The 20,160-nt window shown below is 39.2% G+C and overlaps 1 pseudogene; it reads right to left on the bottom strand.

Moving 5' to 3' along the window:
• Window positions 1-2,111: 2,111 nt before the first annotated feature.
• On the bottom strand, window positions 2,112-19,812 carry LOC149205110 (jasmonate-induced oxygenase 4-like; annotated as a pseudogene).
• Window positions 19,813-20,160: the final 348 nt, after the last annotated feature.

Raw genomic sequence — 20,160 nt, 5'->3', positions numbered from 1 at the left:
TTTGTCTTTCATTCCTCTTACTTAAAAATGAATTTGGCAATGAGTTGGTTACTCAAACAAAATCCCATTAACCAATGAAGAGTGGAACTAGATGGAATTTTATAGGTAGATGTGAAGAATATTTAGCAAAGGTAAATCACATGGTACAAAGTGGCAAGGTATATCAAAAGAGGAAGCCATTTTGAAGGCAAAATCATTCTACATAAATATGTAGTTTTGAAAATTTTGCAGGCCACCTACCACATTAGGGTAGCTAATATTAAATTGGATTGATTAGAAGAAGACAAGAGAAATTAGAGGTGGGATTCATTGAGGAATTTGATTGAACCAAGTCCATTGATTGATAGAAAATATTCAACTAAAAGAATATCAAAGACAAATTCCACTTGTGTATCGACTAAATTAGGGTCCATTATTGTGTATATTTTGATTTCTAAGATGAAGATTAGACAAATGAGATGGATTGAGATATTACTAATTGTTAGCAATATTGTGTTAGTTAGATCATATCAGTGAGGGGGCGTCTATGTGGTATTTCACAATGGAGACATGTTGACTACCAAACACTGTCAATTACCAAAAGGAGAGTTGAATGGTTTAATAATTGAAGAAGCAAAATAGAAGATGAATCATCACAACAAATTGTTAGAGATGACCCATAAGAAGGTAGGGTACATGTTGAGGAAAATTTAGAAGGTAGCAAGGCTATCTAAATTTGTTAAAGGTACTTTAAGATGGTACTAAAATGTGCAAGAGTTAGAGAAAAATTTGATAATATTTACATTAACGAAATGCAATAACTAACATTGAGCACAATGTAAAATGGCTACATTGTGTCATGGACTTGATATTTGATTAATAAGTCTTACAAAGTAGTATGAATTTTGTTTAAGATGGCATTTAATGTATAACACATTAATATGTATATGGCCATGGCATCACACATTTGAATTTTTACTCTATTTATATTTAGTGAGGTATTGCGTGATCTGGGTGGGGAATTGAACCAGTTACTTCATATCAAGGAGTGTCTCAACAAGTGTCTTAACAGAGTACCCAATCATTGTATATCCAAGACCTATCCCAAACTCCATCTACAAGAAAAAATTCATTTTGATTTTTAATATCAAAGAGAAAAAAAATCAAATTAAATTAAATAAAACAAATTAAATTAAATTAATATAACTCCATTTTAATCTAAAAAATTTAAAGATCAAAAATTCATTTAGATATTTCTCTACATTAAATTAAATTTATATTATGTAATGTTTCCATATTTCGCGGAAATTTATATTACTTAATGTTTCCATATTTCACATAATGATTATTAATATTTTAATCAAATTTTATATATAAAAAAAAATATTAAATTATTATTTTTAAAACAATTAATTTATTTATTTTTAAATAAATACTTTTTTTAATAAAAATAATAAATATCTATTTATTCATAAATAAAAGGAATGCATGCAATGAAGTATATATATATATATATATATATATATATATATATATATATATATATATATCTATATATATATGGAGTGTCTATGTATCATTTTTTTTGAAAAGTTTTCTGGATTTTTCTCTAATTTAATTCTTCTAGAAAGTTTTCTGGTTTATTTTCCAATTTAATTTGTCTAAATTCGGGTAGGGATTTATTGAAATCACAGATTAAGATGAGTAACCCTTCACAATCATAAATTCCCCAAAGAATTTTTAGAATGTTGAATCCATGTATGCAATCAAAAAACCAATTTAAACAAAACAAATCAACATTTAACCAAGTTTCCAAAATATCTTATAAATAGAGACTTCCAAACATATATAATATACCTCTAGATTAGATCTTCCACTCAAAAGGCCCAACGACGTGGCAATGAAACACCCACTCAAAACAATGAAATACCCACTCAAAATGCCCAACCACATGGCAATGAAACACCCACTCAAAACAATGAAATACCCATATATTTATTTTGCATATATAATATGCTAGCAAATTACATCTTTCACTCAAAACACCTATCGCTATCTTATAATTAGAGTTTCCACTCAAATACCTTGAATAGTTCAGTAGATAGACATCTTATAGAAATGTGATTGAAGGATTAGACATGGACTTCTTGCGCCTCTTCTATACGTAAAGAATTGACGGAGGCTTTTCCTTGAGGATCCTTGTTCATATGCACGGTTTCATACTCCCCAACTTTAACGGCCAGCTATCTTTTAGTTAGAGTTTCCACTCAAATATCTTGAATAGTTCTCTAGATAGACATCTTATAAAAATGCAATTGAAGGATTAGACATTGACTTCCTACGCCTGTTCTATACGTAAAGCATGTACAACGTCTTTTCCTCGAAGATCCTTGCTCATATACTCAGTTCTATACCCCCAGCTTTAACGGCTTTGTACAAGTTGGGATGAGCTGCATCGATCAGCTCGGAAGTAGTATCAATCAACACATCCTCTTGTGGACTCAAAAACATGACCATCGACATGTGACTATGCTTTGTATTCGCTAGTGCCCAGTGCTCGGCACTCTTTTAATTCCCATTGCTGACTATCTGCCATTACATAGTACCCATATCATTTTACAAAAAATATGCTCAAATTATAACCAAAGGACATAGTCCAAATCAAAGAAATGATTAAAGTCCCAAAAAGATTTGAAAGAATTTCATTGACTTGTAACAAATCCCCGATGTTGATAATAAGAGCTCAGGAACAGAGGGCACAGTGAACCAATCCTCATCTTTCCGAACCTGGAGACCGTCCACCCCATCACCGAGCAGAACAGTGAGCATATCGCCCTCTGAATGGGGTTTAAGCCCATTCACCATATCTGGCTGAGGGCAAGGAGGGTAATAATTGATTTTTAGTTTTAGAAGGGGTTCCTTATTGAGGGTTTGGATATACTTTGGGTCCATCCCCAAACCCTGGGAAAGAAGACCCAACAACTTCTCCATAACCCTCATTACCTCTTCGCCGTATTTTCATATGTTTCTCTTCACATTGCACACAGAAATGTATCAGAATGGATGCAGTTAGCTCATTATCAAGTTTTCAGAGTGTGTATGTATATGTGTATAGAGTTGTACCTGTATGTGGAGGGGTTTTTGGGCCAGTGCTCAACTGCTTTCGCCCACTCTGGAGAAATATAATGAACTAGGGCATCAACCCAGTCCAGGACCGTGTCATCAGAGATGTCAAAGAAGCGGCCATAGCCTTCAAGCATGTGAATACAAGGCCTCACAGGGTACTGCTTCCGTTTCTCTTCAAGAGGAAGATCAAAGAACTCCTGTGAAACATGTTTCAGTCTCTAGCAATGACAGAGGTATGCCATGATTTATTATCATCAAAACAATTGCAAACCCATGGAATCAAATGTTGAAATATTAATTTCAACTTGCCGTGCTGCATTCAATGCACAAAATCACCAGACCTTATCGAACCGCTTTTGCTGTGAAAGTGGTATTCCATAAATCTCGCCCGATGCAATCATTTTTTGACGCGCGTCCACTGTACTTTTTACAAAACCATCTTTCTATCAGGACGTAACATCCTTTCTGCTTGGGCGAGCGATGATCGTTGGATTAGTGTGAAGACTGTCCACCATTGATTGCATCCAGAGCTGCATGCAAGCTTGCAACATGACATTGCGTAAAAAATTTGGTTGACCGCCGGTAAAATATAAATGAAATTAAATGTGTTCGTAGAGTATTGGTAAAAGGTTTTTAATTTTAATGTTTTTTCTTCCTTACAGAGGTATGAGCATAGTAAAACGTATTTACGTGTTATGTTTTTTTTATGTATTGCATATGCATTGTATGTATAATGTTTTTTTGTGGTGTTGACCATTCTGTAATGAAACGGTGGAACACACAGCAGTGCGAAGATGAAGACAAGGTAGAAACCAGAACAGAGCACCATGGATGTTTTGATGTCTCGTTTGGGAATGGAATGAAGTAGCGAAAGCAACGTGTGAGTAAGGAGAAAGGAAATGCTCGGCAGAACCTGAATGTAATTTTTTTTTTTTTTGAATATGAATGTAAAAGTGCAGCACCATATGTACGAATCCTTTTTATTTTACAGCAGTAAATGTAAACAAAAATTTACACACAGTTGTGTAATTTTTTTTTTTATAAGGAGACAGAGTAATTTTGTTGAAATGTTTTTGGTGAATCCCTCTGAGAGAAAGAAGATGAATTTTGTATCAGGCATTATATTTTAATGAATACAAAGCCTTTGTGGGTGTATGTAATACTCTGTTCTCAAAAATTAGTTATAGCTTCCCTGTGCTAAGATCCTAGAGAGAAACAGAGCATTGTCTCTGTGTTCAGTTTATTTGTTTTTGGAATTTTACCAGAAAAATTCCCAACAGTGGTATCAGAGCAGATCCAGGCTCTTTGAAGGTGTCAAAGAAGCTGAAGGAAAGAGTTTTTTGCTGCAACAACTTCTCCAGCAGAGTGAAGTCTCAGGCAAAAGGATCCAGGTATTTCTCATAATAGTTTTCTGTGTTACTGTTGAATAGAGACACTCAGTGATTTTAAATACAGTCAAGCATTAGAAGCATAGTTTAGAGATCTAGAATGGCTGGCACCAGCACTAGCACTAGCATGGGTATTTTTAATACTCAGCTCCCACAGTTTAATGGAAAAAACTATGATTATTGGGCAATAACCATGAGAGCCCTGTTTGCCTCACAAGATTTATGTGAATTAGTTGAGGATGGTTTTGAAGAACCAGCAGATGAAAATGAGTTTAATAGATTAACTCAGGAAGATAAGGATCTGTTGAAGAGCAATAGGAAGAAGGATTCAAAAGCCCTTGTATTTTTGTATCAAGCAGTGGACCAGAGTGTGTTTCCAAGGATAGCAGCAACTAAGACATCCAAAGAAGCATGGAAAACCCTCAAGATAGCTTATCAAGGCATGGAGAAAGTGAAGACAACAAAACTACAATTGCCGAGGAGAGATTTTGAGAACCCGTGCATGAAGGAGTCAGACAATATTGACTCATTCTTCACACATGTAATTGGTCTAGTCATACAGATAAGGACTCATGGAGAAGTTCTTGAAGAAAGGATGATTGTGGAGAAAATATTAAGGGTCCTACCCTCAAAGTTTGATGTGATTTTCACCACCATAGAAGAGACAAAGGATCTCTCAAACTTTGCAGTTGATGAACTTCATGCATCACTGATAAGACATGAGCAGAGGTTGAGTAGAAATGAAAACTCATCTCTAGAACAAGCCTTCAAGACCTAGATGTCCTTTGGAAGAGGAAGAGGTCAAGGCAGAGGAAACAAGAGAGGAAGAGGCAGAAGCCAAAACAGAGGTGGAAGAAACAGTCCAGCAAATGCTCAAGGAAGAGGCAGCAATCCAAATCAGAACCAAGGCCAAGGGAGCAACCAACAAAGTGGACAACATCATGCTCAAGGACAAAGGTATGAAAACTCCAATGTCCAATGTTATTACTGTAAAAAATATGGGCATTATGCAAATGAATGTAGGAAGAAGCAGCACGATATGAATAATAGATCTAGTGCACATATCACTAGAGAAAATATCAGCCAAGATAATGTGTTGTTAGCTTGTAATATGGCTGAAACAAACAGTGATGATATATGGTTTCTAGACTCCGGTTGTAGTAACCATATGACAGGAAACATAGCCCTATTTTCTGCTTTAGATCAAAATGTGGAATCACAAGTCACACTTGGGACTGATAGTAAAATTTCTGTTATGGGAAAAGGATAAGTAAAAATATTTACAAAGAAAGGAGAAAGGAAAACCATAGCAGATGTCTATTATGTTCCTGGAATGAGATGTAACCTCTTAAGTATTGGACAGCTTGTTCAAAAGGGGTACAATGTTTTCGTTGAGAATGATGGATGCACCATCATGGATAGAGCACCCAACAAAAGATGTATTGCTGAAGTGAAGATGACGAGGAACAGGTTGTTCCCTCTTAGAATAAGGGCAGATTTGAAAAACAAAGAAGTAATAGCAATAGTTACCCAAGAATATTTCCAAAGCCAACCAAAGGATGAAAATTGGTTGTGGTACTTGAGATTTGGACATCTCAACTTTGGAGGTCTTAACTTGTTGAGTAGAAAAGGAATGGTAAGAGGATTACCATTGATAGAGAAACTGGACAGCCTTTGTGAAGGTTGTATCTTGGGGAAACAACACAGAGAAAGTTTTCCATCACGGAAAAGCATAAGGGAAAAAGCACCCTTATAGATTGTCCACTCAGACTTATGTGGACCGATGCAAACTCCATCACTAGCAGGTAGCCAATATTTTCTAACATTCATTGATGATTTTACTAGAAAAACTTGGGTTTACTTTCTAAAGAACAAAAGTGAAGTGTTTGAAAAATTTTGAAATTTCAAAGCAGTTGTAGAAAACCAAAGCGGGCTGCATATCAAAGTTATAAGAACTGATAAAGGAGGTGAGTATATCTCCAAAGAATTCCTATGGTTTTGTAGAGAAAATGGAATTCATAAGAAATTTACAGCTAGGTACACCCCGCAGCAAAATGGAGTTGCTGAAAGGAAGAATAGGACCATCATGGATATGGCAAGGAGCATGTTGAAGGCAAAGCATTTGCCAAATGATTATTGGGCTGAAGCTGTACACTGTGTAGTATATATTTTGAATAGGTGTCCTATAAAAGCAGTGATGAACAAAGTGCCGGAAGAAACATGGAGTGGGAGAAAGCAAGGAGTCACCCACATGAAAGTTTTTGGATGTGTGGCCTATGCACACATTCTAGATCAGCTAAGGAAGAAGTTGGACAACAAAGGGGAGAAATGTATTTTCATTGGGTACAGTGAGGAATCCAAGGCTTACAGGTTGTATATCCCATCCACTAAGAAGTTTTTTGTGAGCAGATATGTTCAGTTCATTGAGGAGGAAGCTTGGGATGGAAGCATAGAGAAAATAGTGAATGTTAAAAACTATTTGTCTCATGATGAATATGATGAGGAGATGGCTGAAACACATCCCCAAACAGCAGCGCCAACACAAGGACATCAAGAGACACCCTTGAGGAGAAATGAAAGTGCTTCTCCAAGCACACCACAAGGAGGAAATTCAAGTGCTTCTTCAAGCACTTGCACACCGAATGAAAGAGGTAAGAAATTCAGAAATTTAAGTGATATTTATGATGAAGGAATGAATTCCTTGTTTTCTTTGTATTGTCATGTTGATGACCCTATTCATTTCGAAGATGCAATTAAAGATAAGAAATGGATAGAAGCTATGGATGGGGAGATGAATGCCATAGAAAGAAACAAGACATGGGATTTAGTTGAGCTACCAAAAGGTAAAGAAGTCATTGGAGTTAAATGGGTCTATAAGACCAAGATTAATGCTGAAGGCAAGATAGAAAGGCACAAGGCAAGACTTGTTGTCAAGGGATACAAGCAGCAGTATGAGAGAGACTATGAGGAAACTTTCGCACCGGTTGCAAGAATGGAATCTGTGAGAGCAGTGTTATCCATAGAAGCACAAAACAAGTGGAAAGTTTACCAAATGGACGTGAAGTCAACATTCCTAAATGGAGTATTAATGGAAGAGGTTTACATTGAACAACCTCCAGGCGATGAGAAGAGAGGCCAAGAGCACAAAGTGTGTAGATTGAAGAAAGCTCTGATGAGCCCCAAAAATGGACAATTATTTGGGCTCATTCAACCTCCTAAGTTGACTTAATCCACCATTCTCATTGGTTTATTGCATGTTTTTGATTATTTTTATGTTAATAGAGTGAATTTGGTTAGTCATTATGCCAACAAGTCTAATGGGTGCTTTGTGTAGCCTTTTTGGTCCACTTGGAGACAAAATTGAAGGTCTTAATGAGCACCTGGCAGCCAAATTCGTGGGAGAACAAGCTAGAGGATTTGTAGGAAGGTGTCCCCCTCATTTATGGGCCCTTACCTCGAATTCTCCACCATCAGCTCAGAGTTCAAGGGCCACCGAATCAATCAACACAAGGGCAACCAAGCAAGTCAAGTAGGACTGCTGTTAACTACAAGTCTTGGGCAGCCGAGTCCCTAAATTTTAGGAGGACTGTTGGGTCCTCAAATTGTATAAATAAGAAGGCTTAGGGCCTCATTTTGGTTAGCCAGTTAGTCATTTTGTTAGCCAGTGAATGTTAGCTAGTTAGCCAGTAGATAGTAGCTAGTAGTTAGTCATTTCATAGCCTTGTTGTAGTCATTTTGTAATTCGATTTGTAGGCAATAGATTAGCTTTGCTTTCAGCTCATTCTCAAGCTCTCCTTGTGGACAGTTTTGATGTAACTCTTCATTCTTGATTAATAAAGATGAATTTAGCTTTGCACCAGCTCTAAATCTCTCTTGGGAGGCTGTAGCTCTTGGGGTTGGGCCCATCTCAAGCGCCCAGTACCTCCCCTGTTTATCTTTATGTGTGTTTGCTGCGTCCTTAAAATAAAATCTGCTCTTTAGATCTTGCTTTGTTATTTTGGTTGTTTTTGTTGGTTAAAGTAGCTTTTTATGTTTGGGAATCGATTGGTAGGAGTTTGTCATGCATTTATATCTTTCGGAATGTTCTTGCTCACGTGATGTACATGGTTCTCTTTCCAAACGAGGCTGTTGTTTATTCATTTCATTGACAGTTAGATTAAGTTAGCTAGGACTTAGTTTGTTTGCAAGAATTCATTGATTCGGTTGAATGTGCATTGTGCAGGGCATCTCTATCACTCACTCACATGGTCAAGCTTCATCAGAGCCATCTGATTCATCCCATATCTAGGCTTCTCGCTTCACACCCATCCTCTTGCCCACGTAACCCTACCTTCTTCTCCATTGTTGTCTCAACTACCTTAAAGCCAAATCAGCCTTCCACATATCATCTCACCACTCCATCCATCAGTTCCTGGGTCACTTCAGACCCCCATCCTACCTCCATAACCATCCATGCATCTTCCATCAATCACCCATCCTCAAAAATCCCATTTCGAAACATCCTGTAGAAGAATTGCAGAACATCCTGTAGAAACCCCTGCAGACTTCCTGTAGAAGTTCATAAACACGGTTGCATGGCATCCAGACTTTGTGAAACTCTCCGAAAGAATGCTAGGGATCCTTTAGACCCTCTCTGTACCATCCCAACCTTTCCCAAAGCATTTCCTCCCTTTTTCCATCCCTGCACAGTGGAAAACTAGTTAGAAGCACATGCATGATAATTTCAACAACTTAAGCAAAAATACAAAAAGATGTTTTCTTCAGATAGTGATAACTTAGACACATGCATTTTACCTTCCTAGAAGTAATGGCATCTCTTCTCGTAGTTTGCATTCTCATTTTTGCATCAGTAGGACTAGTTGATAGAATTAGGGTTTGCTAGGGTTTGTATTTCTTTTTGGCTTTCAGTTTCTTTCCGCAAGTAGATTAGCTTCCTTTGAGTTAGCTTTTGTCCATTAGTTAAAAAGCTTCTTCTAAGAGCTCATAGAAGTTGGCTTGAGCCCCTAGCGGACTTGTGCCAGCTGACCGAGTGATAGCTGCGGCAAGAGCTAGTACTTGTGCATACAGCACCGTCGCTTCCAAGTTTGTTACGAACTACCGGGTTGATAAAATTAAAGAAGGGAGTTCCAGGAGTTGTAGCATTATTGCTACAATACTGGGGCCCACCATCTTTTTGGCGCCGTTGCCGGGGAAGCGTCAGAGTATTGGTGATTTCTGCTATTCTTCTATTTTCTACTACAATCTTCTGCTAAGTAGTTTATTTCATTTCCATTATGCAATTTCGTTTATGCAAAAGTAGATTAGCATTTCCCGCTTTCATAGATTAGCTTTTCAATTCCGCAATTTCATTTCTGCAAGCGTAGATTAGCATTTCACTTCCGCAAGCGTAGCCTAGCATTTCATTCCTACAATTTCATTTGAGCAAAATAGATTAGTCCTTTCCTGCTTTCCTTTCAATTCCGCATTTTCATTTTAGCAAGATAGTTAGTTGCAGTTCAATCTATTTCAGTTTTGCAGGTAGAAGTAGAAAAAAAAGAAAAAAATCAACCAAAAAGATTTCATTTCATGCCTTGTAGGAGTAGAGATAAGTTAGAAAAATGATTGCACAACACCCCCACTGCTTCACACAGCCAATATTCTCTCTTCTTCGATGGCTGTGATTAAAGAGCCCCTGGGTGGACATCAAGGCATATTTAAAGAACCTCTAGGGAAGAAGAAGAAGAAACCATTCCTCTAGAGCAAATGGCTACAAGCAGGAATGTTGGGAGTAGTACCTTGTCCCAACACGAATTTGCAAATCAGCTGGAAGATTTCAAGAGTGATATGAGGCAGTTTCTTGCCATGCAACTGGATACCTTGCGGATCCAAAAGAAGCAAGAAGAAGCCAAGAGGGCTTTGGCCATTTTTTGTCCTAGGTGCACTAGAAAGCATCCTAGGAACGAATGTCCAATGCACTCCCTAGAAGTGTGTTTCATCTGTGAAGAATACCATCCTATAGATCAGTGCCCTTCCTTACCCAGAATCAAAGCTGCATATCAGAGAGCCAAAGGAGCCACTGAATCACTTTATTATATGAACCAAAGGAGGCCGCATGGACCTAGATCTTACCAGCAGGAACTGCAAGGGACACCCGAGACCTATTATGACCCCTATCAAGCCACTTTCATGCCTTCTTGGGGTCCCCTTGCTCATCCTTCCTGGTTCACACCTCCTCCTTGTTCCTTCACAAATCCATATTATGCCCAACCAGCTGCTCATTCGTTTCACTCTTATGCTCAGCCACAGCCTCAGTGGAATGCACCTTATCAGGAGTGGAGGCCCCAGTACAACTCTCATCCCGCTCATTTTCCTCCACCACCTGCTCACCCACAACCATCGCCTCCTCCTCCACCAAGGCAACCCCAAATGCCTACCCAACCACAATGCCATCCATCTCCATCTCAATTTCACACCTCCACTCAACTACCCGTACCATTTCCAAAGCCATACAATGGAGTAGCTCAACCCCATTGAAAATCTAAGGCACAACATATCCAAACAACTCCTCTTGAGCCCAATGATCTTCACCAAAGCTCAGGAAGGGTGTTGCAAAGCAGAGATTATATTGACAACATTGAAGGACCAAAAGCAAAAGAAGATTCCAAAGAGGAGATCAAAGAACCATGGGTTGCACTTGATGAAGAGAAGAGATCAGAATCAGAGATCGAGAGAGTTCCCTCATGGTTACCATCAAATCTTCCATGTATTCAAGAGAAAGATCAACAAAAAGATGAAGATCAGAAGGTCATGATAGAAGGTGACATGAAGAATGATCCAGATCAGCAAAAGAACCAAGGATATCAAAGCTATATTGAGATATGGTTTCAGAAGGTCACTAAGTTGCAGCAGTACTTTCTTCCTCAGCTTTGTTTGATCCCTTCAACGCCAGATCATTTGGTCTCTGAGATCTGGATACTTATCCAAGCATGCATTTCGAGCCTCCACATCATCTCGTCTCTAATCTCGATGTGCACATGGCTCCATTGGAAGTTTTCTTATACCTGAGAACGATTTTGTTTTTCAAGTAGGGTAGGGTAGAAGAAAAAAAAAGAAAAAAGAGAAAAAAAATGAAAAAAAGAGGAAAATAGAAATCTAAGGTGAAAACCTCCTCGGAGGCGCCTTAGATTGGCTCATTGATTGAAAACCTCCATGAGGCGGTCAATGGGTTGAAAAAAAAAAGAGAAAAGAGAATAAGATCTCTCGGTGAAAACCTCCCTTGGAGGCGCCCAGGGCAGGCAATTAGGGTGAAAACCTCCATGAGGCGCCCTAGTTGTTTTTCAAAAAAAAAGAGAAAAAGAAAAAGAAAAATAAAACTAATTCCATTGGCTAATTGTAGGTTGCAAGAAGGACGTTTCATGACAGGAGGAGCACTCAAATCAAGGTTAAAGGAATTTTTCTTGTGCCTTCTACAGGAAGCTCTGTATTTCTACAGGAAACATCCTGTAGAACCTTTGGACGAGCCAAATCCAATTTCAAAAGTGAATCTAATGGTGGGAATCTGTTGATTAGGCCTACAAGAACTTGTTTGTCCATCCCTTGCCTTTATCCATCATTTTTTTCCACCTCCTTGTGCTTCTCCTTGTGCTTCTACAGGAACTTCCTGTAGAAATTATGGGAAACTAGACATGGATTTGAAAAAGTGGTTTGGTGAACATGGTAGCTTCCTCAAGGGTTCAGAAGCCCTCATGCAATCTTCCAACTCCTCCTCCATCATCTCCATACCTGCATCACAACCCAAGCTCAGTTTTCCCTTCCATGCAAACACTTGCAAAATGCCTTGAAGAAAAAACACATGGAACAAAATTTGTTTTTGCCATAACTTAAAAACCATGCATCCATTTGACAAACCGTTTTATGGGGAATTGTACAAGGGTGATGGAAACATGCTTGAGCAGTTTCAGCCAATTCCGGTGCACGGTTTCCAAGAAATCAGCCTCCATCACCATCAGCCATTTTTGCATTTTCTCCATATTCGTGCATCCATTTCAAAACCTGTTTCATGGGGATATGCATGCGAGTGATGGTAACCTACCCAAGCAGTTTCAGCCGATTCTGATGCACGGTTTCCGAGAAATCGAGCTCTGAAATATTCAGCCATTTTCCATTTTTTTCGAAATCCGTGCATCCATTGATCACGATTTTGCTATGGGTGATGCATAATGATGATAGGAACATGCTCACCAAGTTTCAGATCAATCCGGTTTACCGTTTGAGAGCAATGGCGAAAACAAGTTCTGGTTTTGTGACCATGCAGCAACAGCAGCTTGAAGGTGCAGATCTGAACGTGGAAACAATTGCATGCAGCTCAGATCCGGCCAGAGGACACCTGCACAAGGAAAAGCAATAAAAAATCATCAGCCAAGCCCTCATGCAATCAAAGGATCCAAGCATGCAGCAGCAGAATCAAAGCATGCAGCAGCAAAAAGCTTCACAAGCAGCCGTTTGACTTCAGGTACGTGACTAAACCTTGTTCATATATTGCATGAATCTAGTCTAAGCATTGCATGAACGAATGGAATGGTGAAATTAAGCCATGAATGTAGCAAGGCACCCAGTTCTCTAGCACTCACGAGCAAGTCACGCAGCATGCATGGGTCAGTCATGCACGTGAAAATTAAAAAAAACGGACAGTGTGGGCAGCCTAACTCCAGTGCAACTGATGGATGAGATTACAGGCAGAGAACACACAGTTAACCACTACAGTTCATGATAACACAGCAGTTGCATGTGCCAGCACCCGTCTGTGCCACCTCACTCCAAAAATCACACAGAAATCTGAGCGCTCAGCTGAAACTCATAGACTGCTGTTAACTTGCACTTGCATCATGTCCAACTCGAAGTATACATCCTCTATTTCCACAATCGGCTTAACCTATCGTCCTCCGCTGAGTTTCCTACCTGTTCTCAAATTTCACTCGTGCATCGGGCTCACTCAAAGGCAGAATCACATTCTACAGGAAACGGGTGGGGTCTTCTACAGGAAAGTGCAGCATAGTCTTCCAGAGCAGAGAAGCCTAAGGTTCTTCATCCAGTTTGGAGCTTGAAGAAAGCTCTGAGATCCGACACCATTGGGGAATAAATCCAGTAGCAATAACAGTCCATGGAGTCAGAAACGAAAACTCCAGAGTTCACTGGTGGTCAGGAGATTGCAACTTTTCTTGTCTCATATGGACTACTGCCCAAGGTTTGGGAAGAGTCTCTTCATGCAAGCAATTCAGAGGGCTTTACTGTGAATGAACATGAAGATTTCGTATGTGTCGCTTTTGCTTCAAAGAGTAGAAGATTTCATTGTCAACCAGAGTAAACGTGGAAAGGACAATATAAAAACTGTTCAAAAGGTCTCCTTTGAATGCCTCAAGGGTGATGATGGTGAACGAGCCTTCATTCATCCAGGAGCTCTTATGTTGTTTCTCCATATAATCAAGAAAACAGATTTCCAAGCAAAGTTGCAGATTTACACGGACTTCAAACAAAAGAAACTCAAGCCCATCATATTTGTGGGTCACTCCATAGGAGGGGCAGTTGCAACCTTGGCCACATTATGGGTTCTGGGAAAAGGCTAAGGCAAAGCTCTCCCTTTTGTATCACGTTTGGTTGCCCTCTGGTCGGACATTAAAGGCTTGTCAAAGCAGTTGGCCGTAAGAACTGGGGAGGAAACTTTTGTCACGTGGTTTCCAAGCATGATATTGTTCCTCGGATGCTCCTTGCACTGATTGAGTCCATTGCTAACTCCTTGACTACCATTTTTCCTTATTGGCAGGGCACAAATGTGCCTGATTCTTTAATTCAAGATGCTTGTAGGACTCTTCTGAAACAGATCTTTGTTTCTCCAAGCAGCCCATACAGACCTTTTGGCACTTACATGCTTTGCTCAGGCAATGGTGTAGCTTGTATTCAAAATGCTCAGACGGTTTTGGAAATGCTTAGTTGACTATGCGAAGCCAACAAACTTCTTTTGATGAGATTGTACAGGCCTGTCTTTCAGAGCACATAAGGTATGATCCTGTTTTGGAGGAGGTTTTGCAAAACTCCATAAGAGGGATATGATCAATAGAGAATTCCAATTCAGAATCCCCTTACGAGATGGGTATTTTATTGCAGCTTGAAGCTATTGACGTTGGAGCTCAGAATGATCATGCACAACTGGCCCTATGAAAAGCTGGCGAAACTGAAAAAGGGTATAACACAAATGTCGATAAGCTAGCTATTGAATTAAGCGTAAAACAAAGTAGCATGGCAGAGCTTGAATGGTATAAAGAGAGATGGAAGAAGGTTCAGTTGCATGGCGAACATATCATAGTCCAAGGCCTCAAGTACCAGCCTCTACCCCACCACCAATTTGTTTCTCAGCATATCCATCAGGCCTATTAGCATATTGATGAGCCTCGTCATTAAGTTTTTGGGAGAAAATCATGGCAATTTTGGCTAATTAAGAGCAGAAACTTGAATGAGACAAGGAGGAGAGATTATAGGAGATAGATCCTCCTCATTAAATCCTCACTCATTCAAATATTACTTAATCAAATCACACTAGCTCAAAGTTGCAAGCAGCAGGCAGTGGGGAAGAAGAGCAGAAAGGAGGAGAAGATGAAGGCTGCCACAGCCCAGCTGAAAGGAAAATCGCCCACAGCAAAGCAAGATACGGTGGTGCTGTTTGTTTCTACAGGAAGACAGAGGACTGTTTCTACAGGAAGACGGAGAACTGTTTCTACAGGAAGTTTGAAAAGAGGGAAGCCAAAGGAGAAATCAGCAGAGATGTTAGCCAAAGAAGCCACCAGGGCCATCAAAGACGAGGAGAGAGATTGGTTGCTCAGAGGATGAGCAACACTTTCAGTAGGGGGGTGACGATGAGCCCCAAAAATGGACAATTATTTGGGCTCATTCAACCTCCTAATTTGACTTAATCCACCATTCTCATTGGTTTATTGCATGTTTTTTATTATTTTTATGTTAATAGAGTGAATTTGGTTAGTCATTATGCCAACAAGTCTAATGGGTGCTTTGTGTAGCCTTTTTGGTCCACTTGGAGACAAAATTGAAGGTCTTAATGAGCAATTTACAGCCAAATTCGTGGGAGAACAAGCTAGAGGATTTGTAGGAAGGTGTCCCCCTCATTTATGGGCCCTTACCTCGAATTCTCCACCATCAGCTCAGAGTTCAAGGGCCACCGAATCAATCAACACAAGGGCAGCCAAGCAAGTCAAGTAGGACTGCTGTTAACTACAAGTCTTGGGCAGCCGAGTCCCTAAATTTTAGGAGGACTGTTGGGTCCTCAAATTGTATAAATAAGAAGGCTTAGGGCCTCATTTTGGTTAGCCAGTTAGTCATTTTGTTAGCCAGTGGATGTTAGCTAGTTAGCCAGTAGATAGTAGCTAGTAGTTAGTCATTTCATAGCCTTGTTGTAGTCATTTTGTAATTCGATTTGTAGGCAATAGATTAGCTTTGCTTTCAGCTCATTCTCAAGCTCTCCTTGTGGACAGTTTTGATGTAACTCTTCATTCTTGATTAATAAAGATGAATTCAGCTTTGCACCAGCTCTAAATCTCTCTTGGGAGGCTGTAGCTCTTGGGGTTGGGCCCATCTCAAGCGCCCAGTACCTCCCCTGTTTATCTTTATGTGTGTTTGCTGCATTCTTAAAATAAAATCTGCTCTTTAGATCTTGCTTTGTTATTTTGGTTGTTTTTGTGGTTAAAGTAGCTTTTTATGTTTGGGAATCGATTGGTAGGAGTTTGTCATGCATTTAGATCTTTCAGAATGTTCTTGCTCACGTGATGTACATGGTTCTCTTTCCAAACGAGGCTGTTGTTTATTCATTTCATTGACAGTTAGATTAAGTTAGCTAGGACTTAGTTTGTTTGCAAGAATTCATTGATTCGGTTGAATGTGCATTGTGCAGGGCATCTCTATCACTCACTCACATGGTCAAGCTTCATCAGAGCCATCTGATTCATCCCATATCTAGGCTTCTCGCTTCACACCCATCCTCTTGCCCACGTAACCCTACCTTCTTCTCCATTGTTGTCAAAACTACCTTAAAGCCAAATCAGCCTTCCACATATCATCTCACCACTCCATCCATCAGTTCCTGGGTCACTTGAGACCCCCATCCTACCTCCATAACCATCCATGCATCTTCCATCAATCACCCATCCTCAAAAATCCCATTTCGAAACATCCTATAGAAGAATTACAGAACATCCTGTAGAAACCCCTGCAGACTTCCTGTAGAAGTTCATAAACACGGTTGCATGGCATCCAGACTTTGTGAAACTCTCAGAAAGAATGCTAGGGATCCCTTAAACCCTCTCTTTACCATCCCAACCTTTCCCAAAGCATTTCCTCCCTTTTTCCATCCCTGCACAGTGGAAAACTAGTTAGAAGCACATGCATGATAATTTCAACAACTTAAGCAAAAATACAAAAAGATGTTTTCTTCAGATAGTGATAACTTAGACACATGCATTTTACCTTCCTAGAAGTAATGACATCTCTTCTCGTAGTTTGCATTCTCATTTTTGCATCAGTAGGACTAGTTGGTAGAATTAGGGTTTGCTAGGGTTTGCTAGGGTTTGTATTTCTTTTTGGCTTTCAGTTTCTTTCCGCAAGTAGATTAGCTTCCTTTGAGTTAGCTTTCGTCCATCAGTTAAAAAGCTTCTTCTAAGAGCTCATAGAAGTTGGCTTGAGCCCCTAGCGGACTTGTGCCAGCTGACCAAGTGACAGCTGCGGCAAGAGCCAGTACTTGTGCATACAGCACCGTCGCTTCCAAGTTTGTTACGAACTACCGGGTTGATAAAATTAAAGAAGGGAGTTCCAAGAGTTGTAGCATTATTGCTACAATACTAGGGCCCACCAAGCTCTTTACGGGTTGAAGCAAGCACCAGGAGCATGGTACAGTAGGATAGATTCCTATCTACTGGAAAATGAATTTGCAAAACGTGAGTGAGAACCCACCATCTACATCAAAGAAAAGGATGGAAAATTGCTAATTGTTGTGTTGTATGTTGATGATGTTACTTTTACAGGTAATTATGACTACCTCATTGAAAATTTCAAATTAGTCATGAAAGAAGAATTTGAGATGACTAACATGGGTTTGCTGAGATACTTCTTAGGAATAGAAGTAGATCAAAATGAAAATGGGATTTTTATCTCACAAGCAAAATATGTAAATGAAGTGTTGGGCGGATTTAACATGCAGGACAGCAAGGCAGCAATCACTCCCACAGTGATGGGATTAAAACTCAGCAAAGAGGACAACAGCAAGGATTTTGATCCTAGCTTGTACAAGAGCATAGTTGGCAGCCTCATGTATTTAATTGCAACTAGGCCGGATATAATGTATGCTGTTAGTTTAATTTCCAAATTCATGGAGAGGCCGAAAGAAGCACATTGGCAGGCAGCAAAAAGAATTCTAAGGTATGTTAAAGGTACAAAAAGGTTTGGCATTCTATATACTATCTCAGAATGTTCAGATTTAATTGGATACACTGATAGCGATTGGGCTGGAAGTGTAGATGATCGGAAAAGCACATCTAGTTATGTTTTTCACATGGGATCAGGAGCCATTTCATGGGCTTCTAAGAAACAGCCTATTGTAGCATTGTCTACAGTAGAGGCAGAATATGTGGCAGCTACAGCAGCAGCATGTCAAGCAGTTTGGATGAGAAGAATGTTAAGGAGCTTAGGCCAAGAGCAGGCAAAAGGAACGGTGATTTTTTGTGACAATAGCTCAGCTATTGCATTATCAAACAATTCTGTGTTTCATAAGAGAACGAAACACATTGACACAAGATTTCACTACATCAGAGAATTGGTAAGGAATGGAGAAATTATTTTACAACATTGCAGGACTCAGGAACAGGTTGCAGACATTTTGACAAAGCCATTGGACCAGAAAAGCTTTGAATTTTTGAGGAAGTGTTTGGGTATGACTGAACACCCAGCAGTTGAAATTCAAGGGGAGTGTTGAGCTATTAATTTCAACTTGTCATGCTGCATTCAATGCAAAAAACCACCAGACCTTATCGGATCGCTTTTGCTGTGAAAGTGGTATTCCGTAAATCTCACCCGATGCAATCATTTTTGACGTGCATCCACTGTACTTTTTACAAAACCGTCTTTCTATCGGGACGTAACATTCGTTCTGTTTGGGCAAGCGATGATCGTTGGATTAGTGTGAAGACTGTCCACTGTTGATTGCATCTAGAGCTGCATACAAGCCTGCAACATGATATTGCACAAAAATTTTGGTTGACCGCAGGTAAAATATAAATGAAATTAAATGTGTTCATAGAGTATTGGTAAAAGGTTTTCAATTTTAATGTTTTTTATTCCTTACGGAGGTATGGGCATAGTAAAACATATTTACGTGTTATGTTTTTTTTATGTATTGTATATGCATTGTATGTATAATGTTTTTTTGTGGTGTTGACCATTCTGTAATGAAACGGTGGAACGCACAACAGTGCGAAGACGAAGACAAGGTAGAAACCAGAACAGAGCACCGTGGATGTTATGATGTCTTATTTGGGAATGGAATGAAGTAGCAGAAGCAGCGTGTGAGTAAGGAGAAAGGAAATGCTCGGCAGAGCCTGAATGTAATTTTTTTTTTTTTTTTTGAATATGAATGTAAAATTGCAGCACCATATGTAAGAATCCTTTTTATTTTACAGCAGTAAATGTAAACAAAAATTTACACACAGCTGTGTAAATTTTTATTTATAAGGAGATAGAGTAATTTTGTTGAAATGTTTTTGGTGAATCCCTCTGAGAGAAAGAGGATGAATTTTGTATAAGGCATTATATTTTAATGAATACAAAGCTTTTGTGGGTGTATGTAATACTCTGTTCTTAGAAATCAGTTATAGCTTCCCTATGTTAAGATCCTAGAGAGAAACAGAGCATTATCTCTGTGTTCAGTTTATTTGTTTTTGGAATTTTACCAGAAAAATTCCCAACATCAGAATCGCAAGCGACCAGGAAATTGGTTGGATAAAGAAAAGAAAAGCAAAAACTGTGATAGCAAAGACAAACCTGAAAGAAACCCCATTCCTGAGATGCTTGGGCTATTCGACTAACAATCTTGAAGCGTTGATCAGTGTCTTCCAGGACGAGATGTTGTCCGTTTCGAAGGAAGGATGTAGCGTGCAGGGACTTGCTTCACTTGGGTTTCATGTAGCGTCTGCATGAGATCAATTGGTCTCTGAAGTCTTTCAAATTGCTTTAGAAGAGCGTCCATGGCAATTAATGAACATTCCAAATTCGTAGCAAGCAGTGGAATTGGAATTTATCGGAAATCTCGGAGACACATAACATAATCTGGAATTACACAATTTCAATTCATTTAAAAAAACATTGGGCGGGAATAACAGTTTGAATTCAAAAATTTCAATCCTGTTTGAAATCCAATTTTGAAATGCTATATACGTGGAGATAAATTCAATGTATGTACGTCACATTGAATGATGGAAATGCAGGAGCCGATCCGTGACAACTCTTAAAAACAAGACATTAAAATTGTACCAGATGGCCAGTTACATTAATCATCACCATATGCTGCTTCTAGAAAGCTTATCGTTATTGCCCGATTTTTTGGGAGTAACATATATGCATGTATGATGAGCATAGT

The sequence above is a fragment of the Pinus tabuliformis genome, chromosome 1_2 (genome assembly GCF_031772625.1).
Source record: "Pinus tabuliformis cultivar Carrire ecotype Pingquan chromosome 1_2, CPIR1, whole genome shotgun sequence".
Taxonomy (NCBI): Eukaryota; Viridiplantae; Streptophyta; class Pinopsida; order Pinales; family Pinaceae; genus Pinus; species Pinus tabuliformis.
Note: the sequence above shows the minus strand (reverse complement) of the source record. Positions and strands in the feature narration are given on the sequence as shown.